Source organism: Phasianus colchicus, chromosome 2 (genome assembly GCF_987193195.1).
Source record: "Phasianus colchicus chromosome 2, bPhaCol1.hap1.1, whole genome shotgun sequence".
NCBI lineage: Eukaryota > Metazoa > Chordata > Aves > Galliformes > Phasianidae > Phasianus > Phasianus colchicus.
The window spans coordinates 30,553,296-30,579,503 of record NC_143437.1 but is presented as its reverse complement, the minus strand read 5'-3'; the positions used below and the strand labels follow the sequence as shown (position 1 = coordinate 30,579,503).

The window sequence follows — 26,208 nt, the reverse complement described above, 5'->3', positions numbered from 1 at the left end:
ACCCATGCGTACATTGACCTTGCTGTGCTTGGGGCCCCAGTGGTCTTTGGCGTGTAATGAGATATAACGGATGCTGGGACCGAAGATTTGTGCCTATGCCTAGCCCTGTCGGGCTCAATGGAGGGGCTTCAAAGCATGCTTCAATGTCATATGCATCCTTTAAACGTTGTGTGCTGAGGAGGCAGCATTAAGGGGTCATCAGCCTGATCTATTCCCCAAAATTTTTTGCCTGCATAACTCTATTAATTAAGGAAAGAAAAAGTCATTCTGTCCCTCCCATTGATGCAGAAATGCTGGCAAGAGGCTTAAGATGATGTGCTGTTCTGCTGGCAGCAAATTCATCAGCGTTAAGCCACCCTGGCAAGGGCAGACTTTTGCCACTGGAAGTTATGTCTCCATGGGGAGGATTGCTGCAGTTTTTTCAGCATGAAGAAGGGCTGGTTGAAAAGGAGAATGAGGTATCCTAAGTGGCAGCAGGAGGAAATGTTTGTGGTCAGAAAGTTGAGTCAAAGTGGTGGAAGATGCTGCTGGCTTTCTACATTTGTCCCCCTGTCCTCATAGCTTCTTTCCCCTCTGTGACCTTGGTTGTGAAGCGGCTGTCACCAAGTTGAGCCTGGTGTGCCTTGCTAGTCTCGTGCGTTGCATTAGCTGCCGGGCCAATTGTGCTGCTTGAAGACACGCATCCATCCATGAGCTGGCAGGCCTGTCCTCACCAGCGTGTCAGTGTGAAAGTAGGTACATGTGTGCAGTAATTGAAGAGATCAAGACTGAGTGTGCCCAACAGACCGACAAAGCCAATTACCCCTCAGGAATTTCTGCTCCTCAGGCTTGGATGGTGATTACAAAACCTTTGCCATTAAAAATTAGCCAAGGGAGAGTCTTGTTGCCAGAGCCTAGCAGGAATTTCTCATGCCCATCTGATACAAAGAGCGGCCACAAAATGTGCAGATGCCAAACCATGACCACCACCTTTTCACTGGCCTGGTGATTCCCTGTGCTGAAGGAGATGGATAACATGACACACGGGTGCGTGTATATCCACAGACACAGAGTGTGTGTCCACGTATGTTGGCACACTAAGCAAGCAAACCATAAAGCTGCAGTAATAGGAGGTTGTGAAACCCACAGTGATTGCGCTGACAGCTCCCATTTCTGACAGCGTGCGCTGGGCCCAGCTGCAGGGTCTCAGGGAGGAGGTGGGGGAGGGATGAGAGCCAGAGGGATGCGGTCTGGCTGCTGACATCCCCTGTCCTGGAGACTTGAAAGGAAGATCACAACCTGCTCCCACCCTGTGCAGGCGGCCGTAGGAGTGCTGGGTGTGTGAAGTGAGGGAAGGAGAGTGGGAAGGCTACAACTGGACCAGAACTACAAGCCTGACTGCCCTGCTCTCTGTAGCAGTCATCCTGCCTCCCTGGCCTCTCTACTTAGGGTGGGTGTTCACTGCAGAGTTAATAAGATTAAAACTCCAGTGTTGCTGGTAGCTTGTATCTTATCCACACCCACATCCCTATAAATCAGAGATGCTTTTCAACTTGGGCTGGCTGGCCAGCCAAGGAGATGGGCTAGAGCATAACCCCAAGGCTGCTGACATAACTGCTCTGCAATGTGGGTGCAGGCCAGCCCCTGCTAGTCCTCTGGGGCCTTGCCCATGCTGCTAGTCATCCAGGGGCTTCCTATAATCCACCCCCTTTGCCCTAGTTCAGAGAGACAGCTCTCCTGCCAGTTCTCTGGGAAAGGGTTTGTATAGTGTGCAGTTTCCTGCACAGCACTTGGGGCTGTAGGATGAGCCTCCAAAAGCACAAAGGGGAGCCAGAAAGGCATAACCCCTCTCTTGCAAAGTCAGATAACTTGGGAGGGATACTGGCATACAGACCACCTGAATTCACTCAGTCATGAAGATGAACCCTCGACAGCATAAACCTTGCTCATCATTAAGTCTCGCTCCTGCAGTAGAAGATCTAGGGAAAATCTGGATCTCCTCTTGCATTTCTCTAGAGGAATGTGGCCAAGTCACTTAGCCTTTGGTTCTCCTGTCTGGGAGAATTAGTGAGAATGATGAAGCTTTTAGGAAGTTTCACACCTCTTCTCTTCCAGACCATTTAAGCTTCACTAAAAGTCACTCCCCAGAACTGAATTTGCTCACACAGCCATGGCCCTTGGTAAATTCACCACTTAGTTCTCCAGCACCCCATAGTGTAACTCTTAGTGCCTACATTTGCCACTGTTACAAATATGCCTCTGAGCAATCTGGAAGCAAGAGGTGCTGGCTGGATTTAGCAGAACAATTAATTCATCATATATCCGTTAAACCATCGTTTGTGGTGCCCTGGCTCTTGGAGAAACCTTGTCCAGAGATTGCTTATTTCATGAAATCTTTGATTCCAGATCTTTCTACTTCATGAAACGTTTGATTCTGCTTTGAAATAGGGATGCCAAGCCTTGGTCAGTTTCTGCTGTTTCTCCCACCCCAGTTCCAGCCTGGGTGTTGGAGGCTGCAATCCCATGTGCTATCACGCTGGAAACACTGTGTCCTCTGAGCACCACCTCACAAAGCCGCCTGCTGCTGACCATCACTCCCATTCCTGATGAAGTGAAAGGATGCAGGGATGAAGTCACTCTTACTCAGCCTTGTGATCTCAGTTCAATGAGCATTCAGGACTATTTGCTTGAAGCCTTACTGGTACTGAACGAGATTGCACAATTCAGGCTTCAGGAGCTGCCGTGTGGGTGTGTGCGTACTCTGCACAGCAAGAAGCACAGAGAGTTCCTTGTAGTAGCCTTTGTTTCAAGGCTCTGGAGAACATCTTAAAAGCCTGTCCCTCTCCTATGTCAGCTGTAACTTCCTTTGCACTGGAACACACGCAGTGAGTGGGAGAGGTAATGACAGTGGAAGGAGAAAGTACTCACAATATAAACATACTTTCACAGATAGCAGAAGAGAGCCCAACAGTGGCCCTGACAGGAAAGGAATCTCCATCCAACCAGGTGTGTCTGCTAGGGGAAGACTGGGAACACTGTGTTTTCTGCAAGGCCATCTGATGCTGTCTGCGATGCTGCACTTGTTTACTGCAGCGTGGTGTGGCTCTGGGAATTGCAGCACAGAAATGTCCAAAAGTTTTTATACTTGGCTTATTTGTCAGAAAGCTGTGAGTTGGAAAACTCAGACCAGCCTGTCTTTTCTTCCAAATACTCAAGCAATATGCTTGGTAATGTCATTCTGCAGAAAGTTTTGATCTCTGACTTTTCCAATTAATTTTGGGAAAAAACAGAGATCCTGGAATTTCCCACAAAGCAGAATTTCTGCTTTTCCATCAACTTGACTCAGCAAGAATTTCTGCCACAGGAATTTGGCCATAAGTATTGATACCAGCTAGGCAGTTTGAATCTCTCTAGATGGTGAAAGCAAGAGAAAAGTATTTCATAAATCATCATGTCATTGCTGCTTCATACTCAAGAGAGGAGATCATCTCACCTTCCTTTCTGTTCTCCCATACGTGTTTCCTGAGAACAGCCTAAGCAGATGGGTGTTGAAGATCTGTAGAGGATCTGAACGGCCAGAGCTGCTGTAGCTGTGCTCTGTGAATTGCTCCTTGCACACAGCCTCCCTTTTGTTTCTCTTTATGAATGAGCTCAGTTTTTACAATGCAGTTTCTTAGTTGTAGTTACAGAGAGAACTCAGCTTTTTTTATTAAATGTGAATAACTAGCCTTCAGAAATCATATTTTTTCAGGTCTAATTTGTGCTTCTGAATTCAAGAATGGTGTGGAGAGAGGGGGAATAAGAGTCAGAGAAGCGCTCCAGTGCCAATGCAGCAGATGTGGCAGAATGGCTGGCATGAGAGGCATTGTCCTGAGCTCCCACTGAGAACTAGGAGAACAGCTGGGCATGGTCTGGTCTGTCCTCACCTGGATGGAATGAAAGGAACATCCTGGATGTGTTCAAGAGCCGTGTAGATGTGGCACTGAGGAACATAGGTTAGTGGGCATGGTGGGGGTGGGTTGCTGGTTGGATAAAATGATCTTTGAGGTCTTTTCCAACCTTAATTAATGACTCTATGATTCTGTGACTGGAGTAATGGAGATTTTACCATAATTTTGTCTTTGTGTAGCTCTATAGTGGAAATGCTAATTGATGGCTTCAACCAGTGATTGAGCACCTGGTGGGAAGGCAGGGCCAATCCAGAGGAGCTGAGGTGCAAAGGCAGGGCCAGCCCAGAGGAGCTCAGGTGCATGCAGTGCACCTGAGTGACCAGAAGGAGTGGAGCCAGGATCCCCTTCCCAGATCTCATTTAAGGACTGGCAGTGCAGGCAAGAGTATCTTGCTGGAGATCTGTATCTACCTGTGAGGTCTTCTAAGGGTAAGCAGCTTCTTTCCTTTATTTCTGTGCCCACAGCTGTTGTATTTATGCAAATCCTCACTTGCTGCAGCCTGGGACCTTGTTACTCTGCTGTTGTTGCTGTACTATGCATTGTGTTACAATCTCCCACTCTCAAAATTACATTGGGGGAAAAAAAAAATCAGCCAGTTAATATCTGGACTTCCTCTTCACTGGAAAACAAAAATCTTGGGGTTTTGCCTGGCACTGCTAGCAGAGATTTGCTGAAACCAAGTGCAACCCTCGAACTGCGGAAGTCTGTGGCCTAGGGGTGGCAGGAGGTCAGACGAGATGTTCTGGCTGGCCCTCGATGGCCTTAGGAGACTGCGAACCTCAGATAAAACTATGTTACCCTGAGTCAAGTTCAAAGTCTATGAATCAAGAATTCAAGCCTGAGCCTAACTCAGTGGAAAGGAACAAATTTGTGGTATTTGATGACAACGCAAGATGTTACTAGGAAGTTTCCCCGCGAATGCCTAGCAAAAGCCAAACAACTGACTGTATTCGTGGCCAAAACATTTATTTTCTTTATGGAGTGAAAACAGAACCTGAAGTGCAATAAATAGCTTCTGAATGTGCCTTCATCTCTGGGCCAGTACAGGAGGTCTGACACTTTTAAAAGCCTACTGGAAACTTGGGCTTTGATTACTGCTGCCAGAATAGCTGCTGCCTCTTCTGTGGTTCCATCAGGGATGTACCTCCTGAATGTGTGCTTGGGCCTGAGCCTGCACTCATGACCAACCTTGTCTGGTGCTCATCTGGTTTTCCTCCTGCCGTGATGTGGTTTCATTGATTCAGGGCATGCTGCGTGTGGCCGTGCATGTGCTGACCTACAACTGCTCTGCACCTGGGATTGGGGATGGCTGCACAGGGATAGAGCATGGCTTGGGCTTTGCAGGGCTTTAGGTCACTTCCCAGTCAGGCTTTCCTACAGCACTGTAGATGCAGCCAATTAAAATCCAATGTGCTTCAGGAATTAACATTTTTAATGATGTAAGATTGCAGTGCCTGAAAACAGCATGGTGTAGTGCCTCAAAATAACAAATTTTGAAGCAAAAAATCTAGTTCTGTTCTTGCTTGCAAGATGACAAGGAAAACATTGTGATTTTTTTTTTTTTTTTTTGTCCAAAATGGCTTCTATAATATGATATTTCTCATCTTCTTTCAAACTCTCAGGGAAATACTAAGATGACAGCAACAGCTATGCTGAAGAGCATGGGGGACATCAAGATTGCTTTACAAGTTATTTAGATCTGTTCAGAGACACAAAGAGCTCAACTTGTTTGCGGATCCATTTCCAGCTCAAGACTGAACCTTTTGTTTATGTTTTCAGATGGAAATGAATTTTTGCAAAGGACCTCCCCCCAAATCATTGTCAGAGCCTGCTGATTGATAGACACATGAGATCTTTGGAGGGCTAAAGTTTGGCTGTCCTTATTTGGAATGGTTTAGGGACATGTTTGTGGACGTCCTATTTCTCTAATTCATCCAAGCAATGAAAAAAGTAACAACTTAGAACATGCAGAACTTCTCTATCATTGGTTTAGATCACAGAAAGGAGACATCTCCTGGCTTGGGCCAGAGCTATCTTTCCTTGCTGAAAATCTTGTATCAAGCTCTTACTAAAAGCTTTTTAATCAGTTAAAAACAACGAACTGTTCCCACTGCATCCTTTCCTTCATTTTTATCTTTCAAACAGGTTGTTAGTGGAAGTGGTGTCAGGATCGAATGTGCTGTGGAATATGGGAGAGCCCATATCTGTGCAAGGAGAACAGCTAGGAGAGGTTTGAGCAGAGAATAGACAAGAAGAGAATAGCTTGTGGAAAGGAGAAACTTTCATTCAGAAGGGATGAAAGAATGTTTTGAAGTGCTATCAAATGAGAACCCCCTTTGCTATTGTGCTATTGTGTGTCTGTGACTCTTAGGAGCATCAGGGATCACTGAAATATGGCTCAGCAAGCCTGTGAAAGGCTGTGAACAAGAAAATCCCACATGTAAGAAGTGATCTCCAAAAAGAGACTCTAGGCACACTCAGCTATGCAATAGGGCACATGTTGCAGTTCCTCCAAATTAAAATGAGATAAGAGATAAGAAAAGCACTCCCCCCCCCCCCCCCCCCCCACTACTCTTTAGGAAGCTCTTCAGGCTCTTTCTCCTGCTGCTCTGAACATGTACTTTGTTTTACTCCATGCATTGTGAACTCCTGCATGCTTTTGCATCAGATAGGAATTTATAATTGCGAGCAGTTAGATCTGATCCAAATTTTCTATACATTTAGGTGTAATTAACATGCCAACTTCACAAAGCTGGCAAGCAGACAGTATGCTCCTCATCAATGCCAACATCTGGCACTCCAGCTTGTCAGGAATCAGAGATGCTCCTTTCTCCAGAAGCAGAAGGGCTTTATTGGCATCGGGGTTCTGTGTGGTTCAGGAGGGAGAAACAGGTCACCAAGACTGGTCGTTATGTTCAAGGACATCATTTGGTGGGGTCCTCTTCATGTTCTTCCCACCCAGGCTCTGCTGCTCTTCTCTCATCGGAGGGCAAAGCAGAAAGGGCAAAAATGTTTCTCTTGTGTCTGAACTTGCAGAACATTTAAAACTTGGATGAGTGCCTAGATGGGATGGGTTTGAGATGATCCCATTCTGCATTACGATTCCAGGCAGGGCAGTGTATGTGCTCACACTTCAAGCTCTCCTCAGGGTATGTGGATTCACTGCTTGGAGGTCTGGAGCATTGCACTACCAGTTCTTACTCTCCTTGGATTTATTTAATATTTTTTTTTTTTAATGGTTTGCATCACCATGCTACCTGAGCATCTTGTCTTGTAAAACATAAGTGGTGATAATGAAGGAACTCCTGATCATTGAAGTTGATGACCATGCATGAGTTAACACTCTTCTGTAGTTGCCAGGGGGAAGTAGACTCTTTGCAGGGCTTTGCATAATGTCCCCTGTACCGAACAGCCTCTGAAGGGTTCCTTCTGAGAGCAGTGGTGACTGAGGGAGATGCTCAGGCCCTGTGCCTCCAAGGTACACAAAGTAGCTTCCTATTATCATGAAAGACACCACCGGGACCACAGGCAAGTAGCCGGCTTCTCAGGAGGCTGAATGTTGCTCTCTAGTACCCTCTAGGGTTCAGAAGACACAGGACCTGGGAACTCTTGGCCGTGGGATGAAGGAATCCACAGCACCAGAGCCAGCTGCTGGGCAGGAGGGTGAAGGAGGCACAGTGGTCACCTCTCAACCACTCTCCTCCCAAGGGGCTCCTAAACACCATCTCTCACAGGGGATGATTACTTGCCCTTGTCCTGCAGGCCAGCCCAAGGCCTTCACATCACCTCTGTCCCACCTATGGGCTGAGCCATGCAGCAGATGGGAGGGAGCTGCTCTCTATCCCACAGCCAAATCACTGAATCACAGCAGTTAGAGGCAGAGGCGTGGTAAGGATACTTGGGCTAAATCCCGGCTCTAAAACAATGAGCCTGAGGGGTCTTTATTGTCCATCACAGTGCAGACAATAATATTGTTGTTACCAGAGCAATTGCCAGTGGGATGTGGGGATAGCAGTCCTCTACATACCACAAAGCACAAGAAAATATTGCTCAAAACTTTGTGTCATGTTTTGGATTGCTGCTGTGATTTACTGCTTCTCCCTGCCTCTGGGGACACAGTGCTGAGGCAATCCAGGAGTAGGGATGGGGCATTTTTGGAGCGCAGTCAGGGCTGGACTGTCAGCATTATTTGTAAACACAGCTTAGTTCTCTTCACCAGGAATAAAAGCCACTTATCCTGCAAACAAAGCTTGTTCAACTGTAGGCCCCTTACACTGCCACTTCCCACTTCTCCTCTATTTCCTAAGGAGAAGATAAGCTTAATCCTTTTCATATTTTAATTATATGGTAGCTAGCTTTTCAGTCCTGCTTTCCCTTTTCTTGTGCCTGGACTTGTAGCCATGAGCCCAACTCTAAGCTTTGCTACATTCATTCCTTAGTATAAAAAGCAAGCAGGAGGTGTTCCCAGGAAAATTCAGGGCTCAGGGCAATACAAAAGATCTCTCTGAGCTGACTCGTTTCCTTTACAGATTCTCCAGAGGGAACGTCTGCCTCTGGTCTGTGGGGAGGATCTGCTCAGGAAGGGATTTGGGGGGGAAGGAGCGAAGGATTGCCTGGGAGGAAGAGCCAAGAGGTCAGGACGGAGGGCATGGTGTGGGGACACGGTCAGCATGCCACCAACAGAACCTAATTGTGTACAGCCTCTAGGGCTGTTAGACTCATGGGCTGCTCTCTGTGAAATACAGACTTGCTGGGGCGTTGCAGTGGATAAGAAAAAGAAATGGGGGTTGCGAAGAGCCTCCTGCCCCTGGGAAAGTAGCAAGAGAGAGGAGGGGCTGTGGTTTACCCCAGATACTGCATCCCTCATGGTTCAGTGAAGCTGAGGGGCTGCTTGAAGAGCAGGAGGAAGTAGCGGTGGGGCAGAACGACCTCAAAACACATGTGGGGTGTAGCGCGTGACAGAACCTGCCCTGGCATGAGTAGAAGCAGACTGCTCCCTTTGCTGCCTTGTCTTCTCTGTGAAGGACAAGCCTCTGTCATGGTGCAAGACACACTGGAGTGGAGGAAGGGCTGGGCCTGAGCCCCCAGACTACAGAAATTACCTGCTTAAAAGGAGGGAAGCAACATCGAGAAAGAAGGAGCTGGAAACCATGGAAACAGGTCTCCCCCCCTCCTTCCCTTCACTCCTATCTGTATTTCCCAGAATAAATGCTGTGCTCCGGTTTCTTTTGATGAGGCAAATACTTGGGCCAGTGCAGCGGTGAGTGAAGTGGTCATTGAGAGGCTGGGTGAAGCAAAGGGAGAGAAGCTGAAGGTCTTCCTTGCTTCTCCTCCTGAAGTCATAGAATCTGGATGCAAATTAACTCTCCTTTTGGATCACCCTCAAAAGTCAGAGGCAGGGATTAGTAGGGGGACTTCTGGGCAAACAGCCCGATTTCAAAACCCCCTGCTTCTCTTGTCTAGTGCCAGGGGTTCATTTTCTGAGCTACAGATCTATTTGCCTTTCGAGCAAAATCCTGACGTCGTAGCTTGGCTTTAAAATTTCCCTCAAGATTTTGTTCTGATGTGCGTGCAGACCCCACTGCCCATACTGTGGATCCAGTAAGATTTCAGCAGCCGCTCCACCCACTGCTGTTTGTGCACACAACATAAGGGTGAATGGAGAGAGAGAGCTGAGGGTAAACTGAGGTGTGGAGAGCAACGGATGAGGAAAGAGGAAGAAAAGTTGAAACCAAGGGTGAGGGAGAGAGGGAAATGGTGGAGAGTCTGAGCATGGATATGTGGAAAGAAACGAGGCAGATGGAGATTAGTGGGGCCCTCTTTGATTCAGCCGTCAGAAGTGGTGTGTTCATCCATAACTACTGGAAGGGATCAGTTACACTTATGTAATGTTTGAAGAAGAAGGCAGCACTGCTGGGCGTCTTGCTTGAAACTGTACAAGGGGAACATTGGACTCTTGGGAAGGGCCATCTGGGAGAGTATGGTGACTGTGCACTATCGCAGCCATCATTTCTTCATGCGTATTTACAGCAATCATCTTATCACTCCATTTCCTGGAGTGAACCTAAATACCATCTTCAGGGGTCTGTCTTTATTCTGCTTGGCTGATACTAGCCAAACACCAGGCACAAAAATTGGTGTCCCAACTTAGTTTCTCTTTGATACTAAAAAACCCACAAAACTATAGAGGTCTATTCAGAACAACTTATTTGTGTAGATGCACCGAGTTAGATGTGATAGGAAAGAGACAGAGACATCATCATCCAGGTAAAAACCATTGTACTCATTCTTCTCTATTCTCAAGTGTGAGATGAAAAGAAAGGAGAACTTGTCTTGGGGAGGTGAATGGATAAAATCAAAGAAATCAAAAACACATGAAATGGTCTGAAGATTGAACTTTATCCATTACCAAAGATGGATGAAATGTTATTCCAGGAGATTATTGGATGAATACATATGGATATATGTATGTATATCCACAGACACACACACACACACACACATATATATATATGTAGGCATAAAGGTGGATGAGAAATTGCTTAGCTTTAGGATGTACCAGATCCTCCAGCGAGGACAGACATACACCTAGAGGGAATAATTTCCAGTTAAATGAGATCCCAAAGCCGTTTTCATTGTGGCAAGGCAGGAGATGACTCTCTCGCTTACCTCAAAGACTCTGGCACCCAGGAGAGGTAATGAGAACAAGGAGAGCTCCTGCAACCAAAGACGAACCATACTTCTTAATGCAGCGCTGAACACACTCTGTTCTTGGCAGCAATCACGCTTCAGCTGTGTTGAGATCAGGCTCAGCTGCATCCCTTTGCAGTAATTGCTAGCGCAGATATGCAGCATACGCAGCACTGGGACTTCACGAGGAACACGGCCCCTTAGATGGACACTCAGATTGCAAAATGCCATACTGAGCCCTCCTGCTGGTTTCAGGAAGTTTAACGTACAAAGACAGCGCTTTCAAACGCTTTCATCATGATAGACACTACAGGGGGCTGAGGAAGAAGCCTGCGGTCACATTAACCTGTGCAGGCTGGGGATCTGTGGAAAATGTTATTCCTGGTCTATGGAGAGGAAGCCTTTCTCTTTGCAGTGGTATTTCTGGCATTGTTACAACCCCAGAAGCAGCTGAGAGCTTCTGGCTGGAAAGCTGTGGGCACCTTGATACTGGAGGGAGCAATAAAAAACAGTTTAAAAGCTCTGTTTTTTGTAAGAGCTAGCATATGCTACAGGTGCCCTGACAAGGCAAAATACAACTGGGTTTATGGCCTTCTTTGTTTGTTGACATTGCGTGATCAGCACAAGAAAGAAAAATGGGAAGAGGGAATGGTTTGCTTGTTTCTTTACTAGAAACAACAAAGTTCTTGCGTTTGGATCCTCCTTGATTTTGATGTGTTTCAGAACCAGCAGATGTTTTCTATCTACATTTACAAAGCAGTGATTGTTAACGAAGATTGATTTTTTCCCCTATATTTATAAGGCACCAATATTAAGCAAAAGAAATGAATGTCTCAACTTAGGATGGCTTCGTGCTATTCTCTTTTTCTTATGACATAAGAGCTGTCTACAGTTCTTCCACCATCTCTTGTTATTCGGCGTATAGGAGGCTGAGTATGAAGATGAAGAAAAATCACTTCTTAAAAACACTATGAAAACCATTATTAACCACCTCTTAAAGTCTATAAATTCAAACAGTTTTTCTTTGGAAGTCAACTTTAAAATATTCTTGAAAGATGATGCCAAAATACAGAAGAAGAATCACATTTAGAGGCAATCAGAGACTGAACCATTGTTTTTTCTCTGGTTTTGATTCCCATTATCCTTTTTTTTTTTTTCCCTTCATCTCCTTTCTGTTCCGCTTTTTAATTCTTCCTGAAGGTCAGACATTTGAGGCATCCAGTTCTGATTGATTGCCATGGAAGTAACGATGAGGCAAAAGTGAGAGTGGTGACATCATGGGAGAAACAGATGGTGAGCTGATGAACTTCTAAGAAACAAACACTCTTCTGCCAATAAGCATTCCTAGAGAACAAGAAAAGAGGAAACTGAGAACAATCTTAGTTCATAACCCAAAGAGAGCGCACTTGTAAATCATTCCTTATGTATAGGTTGTCTGAAAACAAAAAAAAAAAAACAAGTATGGATAGCTATTTGGATTCCACTAGGACTTTCACCCAATCAAAACTGAAGCAAAAGTGAACCGTGGAAGAGCAGAGAGTAGAAGATTATACAGAGTGCAAAATCTTTCAGACAGTTCCACTGGATTAGGAAGATAGTTTAGAGTGAGCTCACAAAACCCACTCCCTCTTTACTCAGACACCTTTGGAAAATTTGCTTTTGGGGAAGCAGAGTTCTCACAGTGAACAAGGCTCTCCAGTTATGGGATGATGTCTTTAATGATATTGTGGAGATCCTGATGTTGTGTAAATGTAGCTAGATTTGAAGTTGAGTATGCGTAGAATGAAATCCAGGCCTGATGTCAAACAAAGGTAATAAATAAATAAACAAAAAAACCCCCAAACAAACAAACAACAAAAAAACGGAATCTGCAGAAGTGCTTGTCTGGTCTTCTAGTGAGAAGAATATGAAGAAATGGTTGGTTTGGAGAGGAGGGTGGCTTTTCAGTTTCATTCTCCCACCAGTTATGCTACTGGCATTACAATTACTTCAGCATCTATATAAGAGAGTACTTTGTCATTACTAGATTAAGTCTGCTCTCTAGGGTTGCTGCACTGTGTCCATATGTATGATAGCAGAAGTAATAATTGCCATACCTGCTGTTTACATCTGAAGGAGATCTGTATGTGGTCTCCGGCCAAGAGGTGGAGAAGACAACGTCTCACTGGTGACAAGCGGCAGACTGTGCGATGAAGACAACTGAGTTGATACACCTTGAAGGTATAAAATTAGAGATGAAGCATTTTGCCTTGCATTACTTTGGGCAAACACGAGCTAAAATATGGAAGACTGCAGCATACTGACAATGTTTGGTGACAAGCAGAACTTCCTACAGATGGAGATTTCTGTGAAGACATTCCTCTCCTTGCTGAGACAAGGCAATCTGACTCCACTGATGGCAGCAGAAGTACTTGAACCAAAGTTGTTGGAGCTGAGGCTCAAGCCAAGCTGTCTTCAGCCATGTGAGTGGATACCACTCCCACACAAGGCACGTACAGTTGTGCCTTCTTCACAGAAAATCCTCTCCCTTAATTCCCAATACTATTTATAGATATAATAGATCCCCTCATGGGAAAAACACAAGCATAGATACTACTTCATGCACTACAAAAGACCCAGAGTCTGGTGAATACTGAAGTGCCTTTGTATTAGGTGCTCTATGGACCACACACTTTCATCTCACTTAACTTTTGATGTTTATGTTTGAGCTTATGCTCCAGGCAATATTTGTAAACCAATGAAGAGAGATGCATTTGCAGAACTTGGTTCATCTGAGCTCTTTTCAAAATCTACCTAAAAATGAGATCACCCATGCCCCAAATTGCCTATTTTTCTCCACTGACTACTAGAGTAAGTCTAGATGTCTAGCTCTGATGTAAATGCCAACATCTGGACCGGTTTATCACACCAGCAAAACGTCCTCTGGTTAAATCCAGAGCAATTACAGATAAATCAGGGATGAGAGCAAATAAGAGTGAGGCTCAAGGGAAAGCCCAGGAGAAAGTGATAAAGGGATCAAATTCCCATACCACCTCAGGGGTGGTAGGGAACCGAATCAGTGCAGGGGCCCAGCTCACCCCCTTATCTATGGATTAGATGGGAAGATTTTATAGTTTTCACAGGGAGGAGACAGGAGGATCTGAAAGTTTTGATATCATTTGCCAGCAAAAATCAGTTAGTAAGTATTGGTCTTGGATTAAGTGTAGTTATCACATTAGCCTAAACTCTATGACAGTGTTCTGCCTCTAAAGCATGGGAGGCTATATGAAAAGAATCTGTAAGCTGTCAAAAAAAGGGAGAGGGAAAGGAAAGTGATGAAGGGGAGGGAAAGGGAAGAGAAGGAAGGGAAGGAAAGGAGAAAAAGAAGAAAGAAGGAAAGAGAAGAAAAAAGAGGAAAATGCTGCAATGTTCTAGAAGAAAGCAGAGCTTCTGTGGGTTAGGTCATCTAGTGACAACTTTGCTTATCCATGACATGAACAAAAGAGCAGTGCTAGGTGGTGTGTCACCAAAGGGCACTGCTTTTATCAGACCCTGTAACAAAGGAGCCAATAGATAGCTGCTTTCTCACCTACTTGCGAGTACTTGACCATTTTCTCATTTCTTTTCTACCTCTCTATGACACTAACAGACAGTAAACTCTGTCTCTGTAAATTTGAGCCCTTATGACACTACAACAGTTGCTGGACTTGACCAAGATAGCACAGCAGAACATTATTTTGCATTCACTCATATAAGCAGATACATCTGTTAAAATTTCCCTCTCAAACATTCCAGTATTGTTTTGCTTGCTTGTAAAGACGATTGCTATCTTGTATGAGGAACACTATCTGTGTGACTGTGGTATGTATTTATAATGGAGTTTTCTGCTATAAGGAGATCAGTTAACATTTATTTAGTGTAAGGAGTAAAGTATTAGTGTAACTCTTGGAAAGTAAACCAGCAAGAAATGTCATCCACAGGGGTGTATTCATACATGACTTGTTATAAAATACAGCCTAAAATACGAGAGGAAGAATGTTGCTATAATTAAAAACAAAGGACTGGAAGCAAGAATATCTGGTTTCTGCTTTCGGCTGTGTCACAGACGCTCTGTGTGGCTATGGAAGGATCACTTCTCTCTCCCTTGGGTTTCCCCATCTGGAAAATGATCTAATGATACCTTCCAAAAAGGTGCTTGAGAAGCATGACTCACTAATATTTGTAAATATCCTGGGATCAAAGGGCCTGTAGATACACAATGTAACATATGATTATGCTGCTGTTCTTTGCCAATTTCCCTTTGCTGTGTGGATGAGCTCTTTGTATTTATTGCTCGCCTTGGAGAAAGGCCCCATGGGACTCCATGTTTTTATTGACTACAGATAAAGTTTTCTTATGTTTACAAATAAAGCGATAACTTACTGACCTCCGATGCCCACCACGGAAGCACAGCCTTGTATCTGGCTCTAAGAGCGGCTCCTCTTGGTGCATGGCAATAATCAAAACATCAAATTTTGGGGGGGTGGGTTCCGTTTTCTGCCTCATAGTCAGATGGCTCCTGTGGGGCAGCGCGGAGGGAACAGCCCTGGGTGGGAGTTTGGAGAGTAAGCAGCACCAGGCAGGCACGAGAGCTCAGCTCTGCTTTAAGGAGTGGTCATGGCTGCAGATATTTTGCAGAACGTGACATGATGTCGTTCTAGTAGTGATTGGACCTTTTTTCCCCTACTCTGAGATGCAAACGCTTTACAGTCCTTCTTATGAAGCAAATCACTTCTGCAGCTGCTCCGCTGTGGGGATATTTCAGAGCTAGAAGAGCCAGAGAGCAGCTCCTGCAAAATGTTTTCTGTAGCTGAAGGGAATGTATCACCAAACCAAAACGGGCTTGCAAATGCTTGGAAATAAATCCAGGCTTGTAAACTTTCAGCTATTAGACTGTGTGAGAAAGTCTGAATGAGTTGGAACCCGCTGGTAGATAACAATTCCAGAAAGTGATTCTGCACATTTGTGATCAAAGCGTGTCATCGGCCCTTAAAATACAAAATTTACTTCCAAATTTGCTCGCAGCTACTTTGTTCTCCAGGGAAAGCCGAAAGAGCTCGCAGCCTGTTAGATGAGCAGGTAGCTTTCTCTTATGGAGTACTTACCTCTTTTGGAGACGGGTAGAAACTCTGTTTTGCCTAAAATAAAGTTCTTGAGCGACTCCAACAAAGCAGCATTTCTCCAGAAGCACCATACAGCCCATACTGGAGAAGAAAGAACCGCCATGGCCTGAAGCCAACATTTGCTAAACTAGGGGCAGAAATTTTACTCAGGGGAAAACTGCTTTACTTTGGGGTAATTTTTTAAAAAATTATTATACAAAAATGTTATCTTCATGGGAACAAGAGGTTGCAGGAGAGGCCATGGCCGACCACTTTGAGCAGGAAATTATTAACGATCTTATCTGCTGGAATTTGAGTAGATTTGGTTGGTGATCTTTATAGAACAATATTTATCTTTCCCTGATGGACTTTCTCTTTGTCTCCACCAGCTATCAGAATTATAACCTGGTGTTCTGCATGAGTGCCTGTAACTGTGAGCCGAGGGACTGGGCAGCAAAGACAATGGAATTATGGTTACAGTTGGCAGTTCGTGAAGACTTTTTGTTTAAAGGTTGGATGGTAATCACAGGAGATCGGGTTCTGTGATTACTAATGGTCCTTCACTCCCCTTTCCCATGCAAGTCTTTGCCCATGCAGAGCTGAAAGAAAGACATTTTCCTTTTTTATATGCTACTAATGTGAGCTAAGATTTCATCATGTTTTTCTTCCATTTGTGCTGTCTCTGTGTTTATGAGAAGAAAACCACAACAGCCCTTTGGTGATCATCTGATGTTTAAAACTCTCATTCAGATTCACATCTTCCTCAATCCCTCAGATGCCCTGCACAAAGTCTCTCATTTTCTTCCTGCACCACCTTATCTGTCCTTCCTCACTGTGCTATCTTGTCCCATAAATACCCCAGAATCTATATGTTTGTACGACTTCAACTATTTTTCTTATGCTATCTTGAGCTATTCCTGCTGCATATGCAGTAGTAAACAATGATAGCACAAACTGATGGTGTTTTTTACTCTTTGTATATAAATATGTCTAATCCCAGTTGTTGGGAGAAGCTGCTCTTCACTTCCTTGCTTGAAAACTGGCTGTGTATGGACTGACAGTGCATGAATTGTCCTACTCCAGAGGAAATTAATGTTGGATTCCTTACCAGATAGGCCAGAGATACACTAAAAATGTAACTTATCACTGGTGGGGCTGTGCTGTCTCTGTTACAGCAAGGTCTGGGCTCCCTAATTGCTTTATTCAAAGTGTGATGGTGGTGGTGTGCAGCCCATAGGCCAGACCACATGCTGTCTGTTGTGTTGATTGACGTGTCGGAGACCTTTTGGGTGGAAGCCAGGGCCATACGTGGTCTGATGAACCAACTTCTTCTGAAAGGGTAGGTTGGGGTTGGGGGAAGCTTCAGCAGAAGTCCACGGGGTTATTCTGGTAGATACTGTCAGAGAGACAGAGGTATCCCATGGGTATTCTGCCTTAGCTTTCTGCAATAGTTATATAGCACTGGTTTTCTTCTCTGGGGTTTATCAGCTTTGCTCCAGAGTCCTCTACACACACAAAAAACGCTCAGAGTAACTTCGACGTGCATAGAGTCAGGACTTCTAATGGCCTGATGGGATCTGGGGAGCACAAGAAATATGAGGTGCAAGGCCAGTTGCACTTCACTCTGGAATTTTTCCATCTTCTTGCAGCTAGGATACATTCCCTGGAAAGCCCAACTAACATGCCCCTCCATTAGCCACATGTTAATTATTACCAGCTATCTCAGAAACGGAAACCTTCATTCATTTTTCTCCTTAATCCCTATCTTGGGCAGCAAACGTCAGTCTTCAGAGAGTGGCTGGCAGGAGGAGACAAGGGGACAGGCCATTCCCTTGAGTTAGCACTCCAGTGTCTGACTTCTTAGTAATAACAACAACAACAATACTAATAAGTTAATTATTAACAATCTATTTCTGCTGGGGTTATGGCCACGCTGTCAGAGCGCACAGGTAATGAAATCATGCTTCCACTTCCAGCCATGAGTCATGCAGAGCGTGAGGTAACATCCAAGTGAGCTAATGGCATTCCTGCTCACAGGTAGCCCAGTGGCCCTCGTGTCTCTTTGATGCTGTGGAGCCTTTCCTATGGTGGTGTTTGCAAGCAGAGGCTTCCTTGGTATGGATGACAGTGTTCACAGAGGCTTTATTTTCTTGCTAGCATCAGCCAAATAAAGAGGCATTCCTCATAACTCTTCTCAGCCATGCTGAAATTGGTGCCCCGATGAAGCACACCGGGGGGGGGGATATTTTAATCCTGCTTACCTTCAGGCGGGGGACCAGATGCCATCGTGATCTTTTGTACCTCACCTCCAGAATTTAAAGTAGGGAGAAAACCGAGCCAGACATGGGCCAGTGCGACCAGCAGGGGGGAGTGTGGGCAGCATGAGATGTGACTGCTGCAAGGGGAAAATCAGCCTGCCCCGGTCATGGTCCAAGGGGGTGAACGCTGGTGATGTGAGTATCCTTTGGGTCCCTTCCCCGCTCCACCACAGACCTGGGATATGGCCTCGACAAGCTGCTCGGCACAGGAGCTGCCTTGCCAGCCCTAGAGTTGTCTTTAGCTACCCAAAAGTTTGCTTCCAATGTAAGTCTGAGAGAATCCATCAATATTTTGGAAAAGCACAGGTTTAGAAGTATATGGCTATTGTATACATCTCATCCGATCCGTGTAATATCAGCCAAAGGAGCTTCTTGTCTTCATCATGTTTGAATTAAGACGAAACATTAAAGCTCTTTTCTAGAAAAAAATAAATAAAATAAATTGACTGGAACATTTCCAATCGTCAAGAAATTGACTAGAGCTTCTTGCAGTCTTCTCCAGCTGTATCTTTTTGCCTTATTTCTAATCTCCAAGGTCATATTGCATCATTTCCCCCCATTGCATCTTTTAATATTTGTAAATACTAAACTGAAGAGAACCATTTACTGTTGCATTGCTATCTCCAGTGTAAGGCTCTTCCACACCATGACCAAATCACTCATGACTGTCTGCATCCAATCAATGGACTGTGTCCTGGCAGCTCTGCTCCATGGCATCTTTTCCAGTGCTGCAGTCATTCCTTGGCTCTTCTCAGCACTCCCCTGGCTCCTCCCCTCCCAGCTCATGGCACCAGGACTGCTTGCAGTCATCCCACTACTGTTGTCTTGGTGCAAAAGGCTGGGAAAATGCAACCACCCTTTTTCTGTTTGATAGTTCCTGTTTGTACAGCTCAGGATTGTTTTACTCTTGATGCCATATTTCACACTGGTATATATCCATGAACTCCAAGTCCTCTTCAGGCTTCTGGCCTGCTTGGGTAGAAAACCCCTTTTGTGAGGAGGTCTCCTGCTTTGTTCCAAAGCTATGAGTCATACATTTGTGCATGAAAATTGACATTGTTAACAAGAGCCCAGGCAATCCATGTTATTCTGCACCAAAGGCATATCCTCTTCATTACTCACTAGTTCCATCTTTGTGCCATCTTCAGACTTCAATAAGAATCATTTTGTGTGTCATTCTGGGTTGTATTTGAAGGAGATGGGCCAAAACTACCACTTGCCAAATAGTGACTCTCCACTTACATTATCACCTCCTGAGATGTATGAATTAGCCAGCATTTAAACCTTAAGGTTCATGCTAATTTTGTATCATCTTATGCCATGAACTAAATTGTCCTGAGGAAGTCCAAGTAAATTACATCAACCCTGTTACCTCTATCAAGAAAACTCATAATCTCACTGAAAAAAAAAAAAAAAAAAAAGCTTTCATTAGTCTAATTAGATCAATTTTCTACACATCTAGGCTCACTGATGTAAATTGTACTATCTCCTTAAATTCATTCTTATTAATTCTTATTTCATCCCATTTGATTATGCTGCCTTTAGGCATACAATTATCTGCCTCGTGTTCATGAAGTCCTAGAAAAGATTGGAAAAGACAACTGAAGGATTGGATCAAGACCATTACCAACACTAGATCAGGTCAGCACATCTCTGTAGGGCTGAAAAGTCTGGGAGTGGACATTCCACCAGCACTCTGGGTTTCTTTCTGCAGTTCCACACAACCTCTTATGTTTCACAGAATCATAGAATCACCAAGGTTGGAAAAGACATCCAAGATCACCCAGTCCAACTGTCCACCTACCACCAATATTTCCCCACTAAACCATGTCCCTTAGTACAACATCTAAATGTTGCTTGAACACCTCCAGGGACTGTGACTCCACCACCTCCCTGGGCAGCCCGTGCCACTGCTTGACCACTCTTTTGGAGTAGTTTTTCCTAATACCCAACCTGAACCTCCCCTGGCACAACTTGAGGCCATTCCCTCTAGTCCTACCACTAGTTATGTGAGAGAAGAGGCCAACCTCTACCTCACAACAACCTCCTTGTTGTAGAAAGCAATCAGGTCTCCCCTGAGCCTCCTCTCTTCCAGACTGAACAATCCCAGTTCCCTCAACCGCTCCCCATAAGACTTGTGCTCCAGACCCCTCACAGCTTCATTGCCTTCTCTGGACACACTCCAGTACCTCAATATCTTTCTTGTAGTGAGGGGCCCAAAATGGAACACAGTACAGGTGTGGCTTCACCAGAGCTGAGTACAGAGGAATGATCACCTCTCTGCTCCTGCTGTTGTACTGTGTCTGATACAAGCCAGGATGCCATTGGAAAGGCAGTTTGCTCATTGCTACCTTGTTTCTAGATGTATAACACCCATTTTGCAAAATTTACGTACAAAAAAATCACTGACGTTTTCTGGCAGCTCTTTTAATGCTTTGCAAGGTTGTTTATTTTTATTTATTCATTTATTGAATCAAAACTGCTTCATTATTTCCACATACAAATAGACTAGATTTTTTTTATCCTTTGTTTTGACTTAGCTTAAAAAATGCATTTTATTGCCCTTAAATCTACTGTCCACACAGGTCTTCCTGTCCTTTTGCTCCCTCTATCAATTTTCTGCAGTTGCAGCCAATTAAAGTAGTTGTCACATTAGCTATTGCTGTTGGCTTCTCTCTTCCCCCCTCATGTCTACATTTTCATATAGAAAAAGCTATATGGAGAGTGCAACATCTCTGTATTTGATTTTTGCAAGTGCTTGATTTTCCCTCTAAAGCAACCTTTTTTCCTCAACAGTGATATTTCAGCACCAATAAAAATACTCAGTTTCCCAGCTATTCCATTTCTTCTGTTTGCCTTTCACTCCCAGCTGATGTAGCTCAAAGCTAACATGTTTTCAGCTTTGGAAGCTGAGCCTTTTAAAACTCCAGGTTTGTACGTTACTAGTTTGGACTTTATTCTGTTTACTCATAACAAATCACATTAAGCCACATTCGTTTGACCCTAACTAATCAATAATTCAGTCGAGTAGTCATCCTCTAGCACAGGAATGGGGAATGAATTTCCATCAAAGGAAGGTGTTTTGGGATGTCCACTGTGACCCCTCCTGCAGCACTCTATTTTGCCTGCAGATGAGCAGTCCTGCTGTGGCACCACTTCCCATGTTAGTCCAGGTGTTGTCAGGGCTGGTTAATACAAAATACGCGTTGCTGGGATGCAGTGCTCTTAATGCTGCTTAATGAATCTTGACTCACCTGGGTACGCCAAGCACTCAACCAGATGAAATCGGAACTGGTGATGCAGCTCCTCCATTCCCACTGCCCAGTCCAAAGCAAAATGAAAGGCAAGTGCTTTCGACCGAAACCTGGCACAAGCCACCAGCCTCAGCTCCGCGTGCATCAGAATGCTGTCCAGCAGCGAGGCTGACCCACACACAGCCTGCACCTGGTCAACAGTGTGTTATTTAAGAAGGCAATTCCCTTGGCGACTGCCATGATCTCCAAGGTTTCTGCCCATGGGCGTCTCTCCATGATATCTTCCAGCCACGGCCCCTTTGTAGAAGGCCATAGGCCTGTCCTGTCCCAATGTTGGGTGTGTCCCAGCCCCAGCCAAAGCACTGAGCCTTGCAACCGGGATCACGAAAGTCAACCCCTCCAAAATTAAGGGCAGTAACTCAACCTTCTTCTCACCTCTTGTGTTTGCAAACTGGCTGGCTCAAGACTTGGGCTATCCAGGGATAAGCGCATTGCTGTAAGAGTGGTTTCACGGCTCACTTTCAGGGTGAAGAAGCTGCTCAGTACTTCATATCAAGCATTTTGGTGCAAGGACTGTGCATTTTCTTCTTCTAGGAAATCAGCTTGCTGTTTCTAAGCACTGCTGTCTCATATCACAAGGAAAAGAGAGCAGTATCCTGCGCTGTCCTGGATCACTGCCCTGATGGCCCTGTGTTGCCCTGCAGATGGATAAGGTGTTGGAGGATAACATGCTAGTCCACCCACAGTGTAGTTCTCGTGAAATGTCCAGGAAGGGAATGAGATAAAGCTGCACTATATATATATTTATTTTGTTTCCAGGAAAGAGATAATATGTTACATTCACTGGAGATTTCCAAACCCATATCCACCATGCTTTGAAAGAATTAATGTGGCCCCTTAGGGAGAAAAAGAACATATATCAGAATATGGACAATATTGAAAAATAACTTTTCTGTCAGATGTCAAAAGCTAAGCTTTTTGACCTATAACTCAGTTCCAGAAAAAAACACTTCTTTTTAGGCAAGCAGAAAATAAGCTGGAAGTGATGAAACTGATCATATGTTTGAACTTTAATTTTGTTGATGGATGACAGTTGTATGAGTAGCTGCCACTACTGTTTTTCTTTCAAATCTTTTAATGTTGACCTTTCTGTGAATTGGTGACATCACAAAACCTATTGCCCACTTCAGATTCTGCCAACCTTCTTCAGAAGTGGCTTTATTTATGAATATCATATTTGTAAGAAAGGGGGCATTCCTGGCATCTCAGGCATCTCCAGCCTTGGCTGTGCTGTGTCCTGCTGGTGTCAAAGAGGTTTTCCCAGAACTGGCACTAGTGAAGTGCTGTCTTAAGTTGAGGCTGTTTGGACCAAAGTTCCTGACTCCAAGATTTGCCCTAAGAACTTGGTTTCGAAATGCTGAAAGGAAAAAGGAATTTTGGAAACCATGCTTAACAAGGAGGAGGCTGAGGAGCTTGGCCAAAGATGAGGAAGGCTGTCTCTTAAATTCTGTTCTGGAGAAACGCTGCGTTTCAGTTCCAGTGCTGAGAAGCACTCCCCCAGGAGATGGAGAGCTGGGGAACTCAGGAACCTCCTATCATCCAGCTTGCCTTTGTTTTGATACTCTTCTATTTGGAGTATTGCCCAGCTGCCTTTGGGTGTGAAGGTGTGGCTCTGGGCAGCCAGCCACCAAGGTGTGTGGGCATTTGGAAGGTCCAGACACAGAAGGAATTTAAGAAAACTCCCCTGCTTTGTGCAGCTCAATATGCTGTCATGAAATTGCTCACTGAACTGTATTCAGTGCGCTCAGCTTACGATCCTGGCAAAACTGAAATACTGTCTTGTGCAAACTGCCATTCAAAAGATTTATCAAACTGCCATTTATCCAAAATAATTTGATGAAGTCTGTTATTTGAAGAAAACTGCAAGTTTTTGGAGTGGTGAGCCAGGTGCTAATATAGCTCTGAGATAGAAGCTTTACAATTGTATCTATAGTTTGCGGTTTGCCCATCAGATAGTAATCTAGTTTCAATATGGAAATATTTAACTGGCGTACAGTTATAGATGTGATTGATTGCAACTTCCTCCTGTTGGGTTTTATAATCTGCATGGTAGAGTGGGCAGGATTTCATGAGGAGATCGGGGAGGTGAGCCTGGGATGATCACGAGTGGTTTGTGGGAAGGGGTGGGAGGAGGAAATGGTGCAAAGAGGTCTTCAGTCATCTGTGGGAAGTGGTGTCTGGGGATGGGGAGGTTCCCTGCCTCAGACCCTAATTGCTGGGGAAGAGACATGATTGTTGTTTCAGTGCCTATACATTTAACTCCCTTCTGCTGCCAGAACAACTACAGCTGGACAGTAGTTGTTCCCCTGCCTTTCACCCTAAAAGAAGAATATAATTCCCAGATCTCCCCATTTCATTGGAGAGACATTTGGGTCTTGTCATACGGATCTGAGTGGAAGTTAGGTGAGTGCTTACTGGCATCACACCTCTGCAACAATAATCCCATGCTTTCTGGAGGGAGACAAGAGGGATTTATCCTACCTTTGGAGGAGAAAGAGGCTTCTGGGTTCCATTCTAGCTACTTCCTTCTAGGAGAGCACTTGTGAGCAAAAACAAGATTTGCCACAAGGGATATCCACACTTCCATCCCTGTGTCTCCATCATTTCATCTGTCAGATTGTGGGCAGGAGGCAGTCACTCCTTGATCACACAGAGACCACTGCTTGTTTTTTGCTGTCTTTCTCCTTGATGTGGAGCACACACAACTTCCGACAGTCGTGTGAGGCACCGGTGCAAACCACAGCTGCTGTTGCTGAGGTGTGGGGAGAGCCTCATGCTCTTCTATCCTTCTGTAGCACATTGTATTTGTAGAGTTTGGCCTTTGGTGCAACTCTGAAAAGCAGTGTAAGGTGATGAAAGGGACGTGGTGACCCATGGCACATAGAATAGGTGTTTGGTGGGTTCCTCTGGACTGAAATCCCATTTGCCCATCCTTGCAGAGGACTGCACATGCTGACTGTCCGACTTCTGATTCAGTTGTTGCACTGGCATATTTGTTGTTCAAGTCAATATCAGCAATGGCCACTTGACTTGAGGGGAGCAATAGGCACGCTTTTGTTCAGTTTTATTTTTGTTTGCTAGTTACCAAAGTGTTGAGGTCTGAGTCCAAGTTCAAATCATACCTCCTTCAGCAAGCAACATGTGTCCAGCACCTGGGATGGACATCAAGTGACCAACCTAAAACAACAGAACAGCTTTCCTGCAATCAGCCTTTGATTCTTCTACCCATAGCCATGAAAAACACCCACACCCAATGCTGTGAGTGTAGAATACGAACTCTGGGACAAATGATAACAAATGAGCCCAAATAAACCTTCCCTCTAGGAAATGATTTAATAGGTAAGGCCCGCCCCATCAGATCTCTTCTGGGACTGTTATGTAAGTGTAAGGTGAAGTACTAATGCAACTGCTGTGTGTGTGTATTCCTACCAGCTCTGTTACATGAAGATGTATAAGTTGGGGTGACATGAGGTCCCTTAGGGTGACATTACATGTACTTCAGGCAGGAAAAAAGCTGCTCTGGCCCGTTGATGTCTCTGTAGATGCTAAAACAATGCCGCTGACAGCTGATGACCTGTCCTGTTATCTCCACTTCTCACGACCTCAGCTGCTTGCTGCAAAAGGATCACACAAGGATCCAGTGAGAGACAGGAAGATGGACAGTGAAAAAAGGGGAGTGACTCCTCTCAACCTGACACGATTACGAACCATAAGAGAAGCACCCAGAGTACAAAATCAACTCGTGAGGACAAACCAAGGGATGGTGCTGCCCCTTGAACATTCTTCTTTCTTTCCTTCCAGGAATTGTGGATCTTTGAACAAACTTGGAGTGACAGAGTGCGACTGAAACTGCCAGTGGGTGGTGCATGGGCATCTCTAATGCTCACAACTGGAAGCTCACGCTGCCCATGCCCGCTGCATGTATTCTATTTAAACCACAGCAGAGGGAGCGTTGGCAAAGCATCTCGGCAGAGCAACCTTTTGTTATACCTGCATCTGCTCCCTTCTCTGTCAGCACAACTGAAGCAAAAATAATCCCAATAACGGGGATAGTGCAGTTTATCGATTCGCTGCCTTGTGATGGTGCTGCCGCCGACGTGGCCATAGCCTGGTGGTCACTCTCCCATCGTTATGGCTTCTTGTAGGGAAGGAAGCACCCAAAGCACCCCAGAAGCACTGGGCTCTGCTCACCTTGCTACTTCTCCCAGCAGCCCGCTCCATTCTGGCCTTCTTTCCACTTCCTCACACTGTTCCTGGGCTGAGCACTGAGGGACCGTATTTGAAATCAGAGCGAGCAGCATGTTAAGAAATAGCTCTGGCACTCAACTGCTTGAAATTACTCTTTGTTTCCCTGACTTCTCTCCTAATTTAGATTATCCAAATCCAGATTCCCCCCAGACTTGCCCATGAGATGGAGTTCTAAGAAAATATTGTTTTGTTTCATTTGCTTTTTAACGTCCACATTTCTCACATTTCCTGTTCCAATTTCAAAGTGGGGCTGAGCTCCCCCACAGGCAGCACTCTGGCTGTTATTCTGGGGACCTGAGAGAGGGGAGGAAAATAAACAAAGCGTGGGGAATGTGTTTCTTGGATTTCCCCCTTTTCAGCCACAGGTTCTGTGAGGAGAGCCAGTGAGGTTACCTACGTTCCTCTCTTTTCAGGTCAGAGGAATGGGACAGAGGGTATTACTAGAATGGGATGAGGTTTTAAAAAATAGACGCCTACATTTAGGCTCCTACATTTGTATTTTGAGCACCCCAATATGGGCTTGATCTTGTGCTCTTTGAAGTCCATGCCAACGCTTCCCTTGAATCCAATCTGCAAGATGGAGTCCTCA

The 26,208-nt window shown here is 44.9% G+C and overlaps 1 long non-coding RNA gene across 5 annotated transcripts in view; it reads left to right on the top strand.

The window, feature by feature from the left end:
* LOC116229331 (uncharacterized) overlaps positions 1-25,421 on the top strand; it is a 103,440-nt gene extending 78,019 nt beyond the window's left edge. For 2 of the 5 annotated variants that reach the window (XR_016464129.1, XR_016464130.1), the window contains 5 exons: positions 3,731-3,974; positions 4,109-4,357; positions 11,820-11,912; positions 12,735-12,839; positions 16,129-18,401. This is a non-coding gene — a long non-coding RNA (uncharacterized LOC116229331). Of the gene's footprint in view, positions 1-3,730; positions 3,975-4,108; positions 4,358-5,551; positions 6,473-11,819; positions 11,913-12,734; positions 12,840-16,128; positions 18,402-25,172 lie in introns of those variants that run through there. The other 3 variants (XR_016464131.1, XR_016464133.1, XR_016464132.1) reach the window with 3 other exon arrangements.
* The last annotated feature ends 787 nt before the right edge of the window (positions 25,422-26,208 follow it).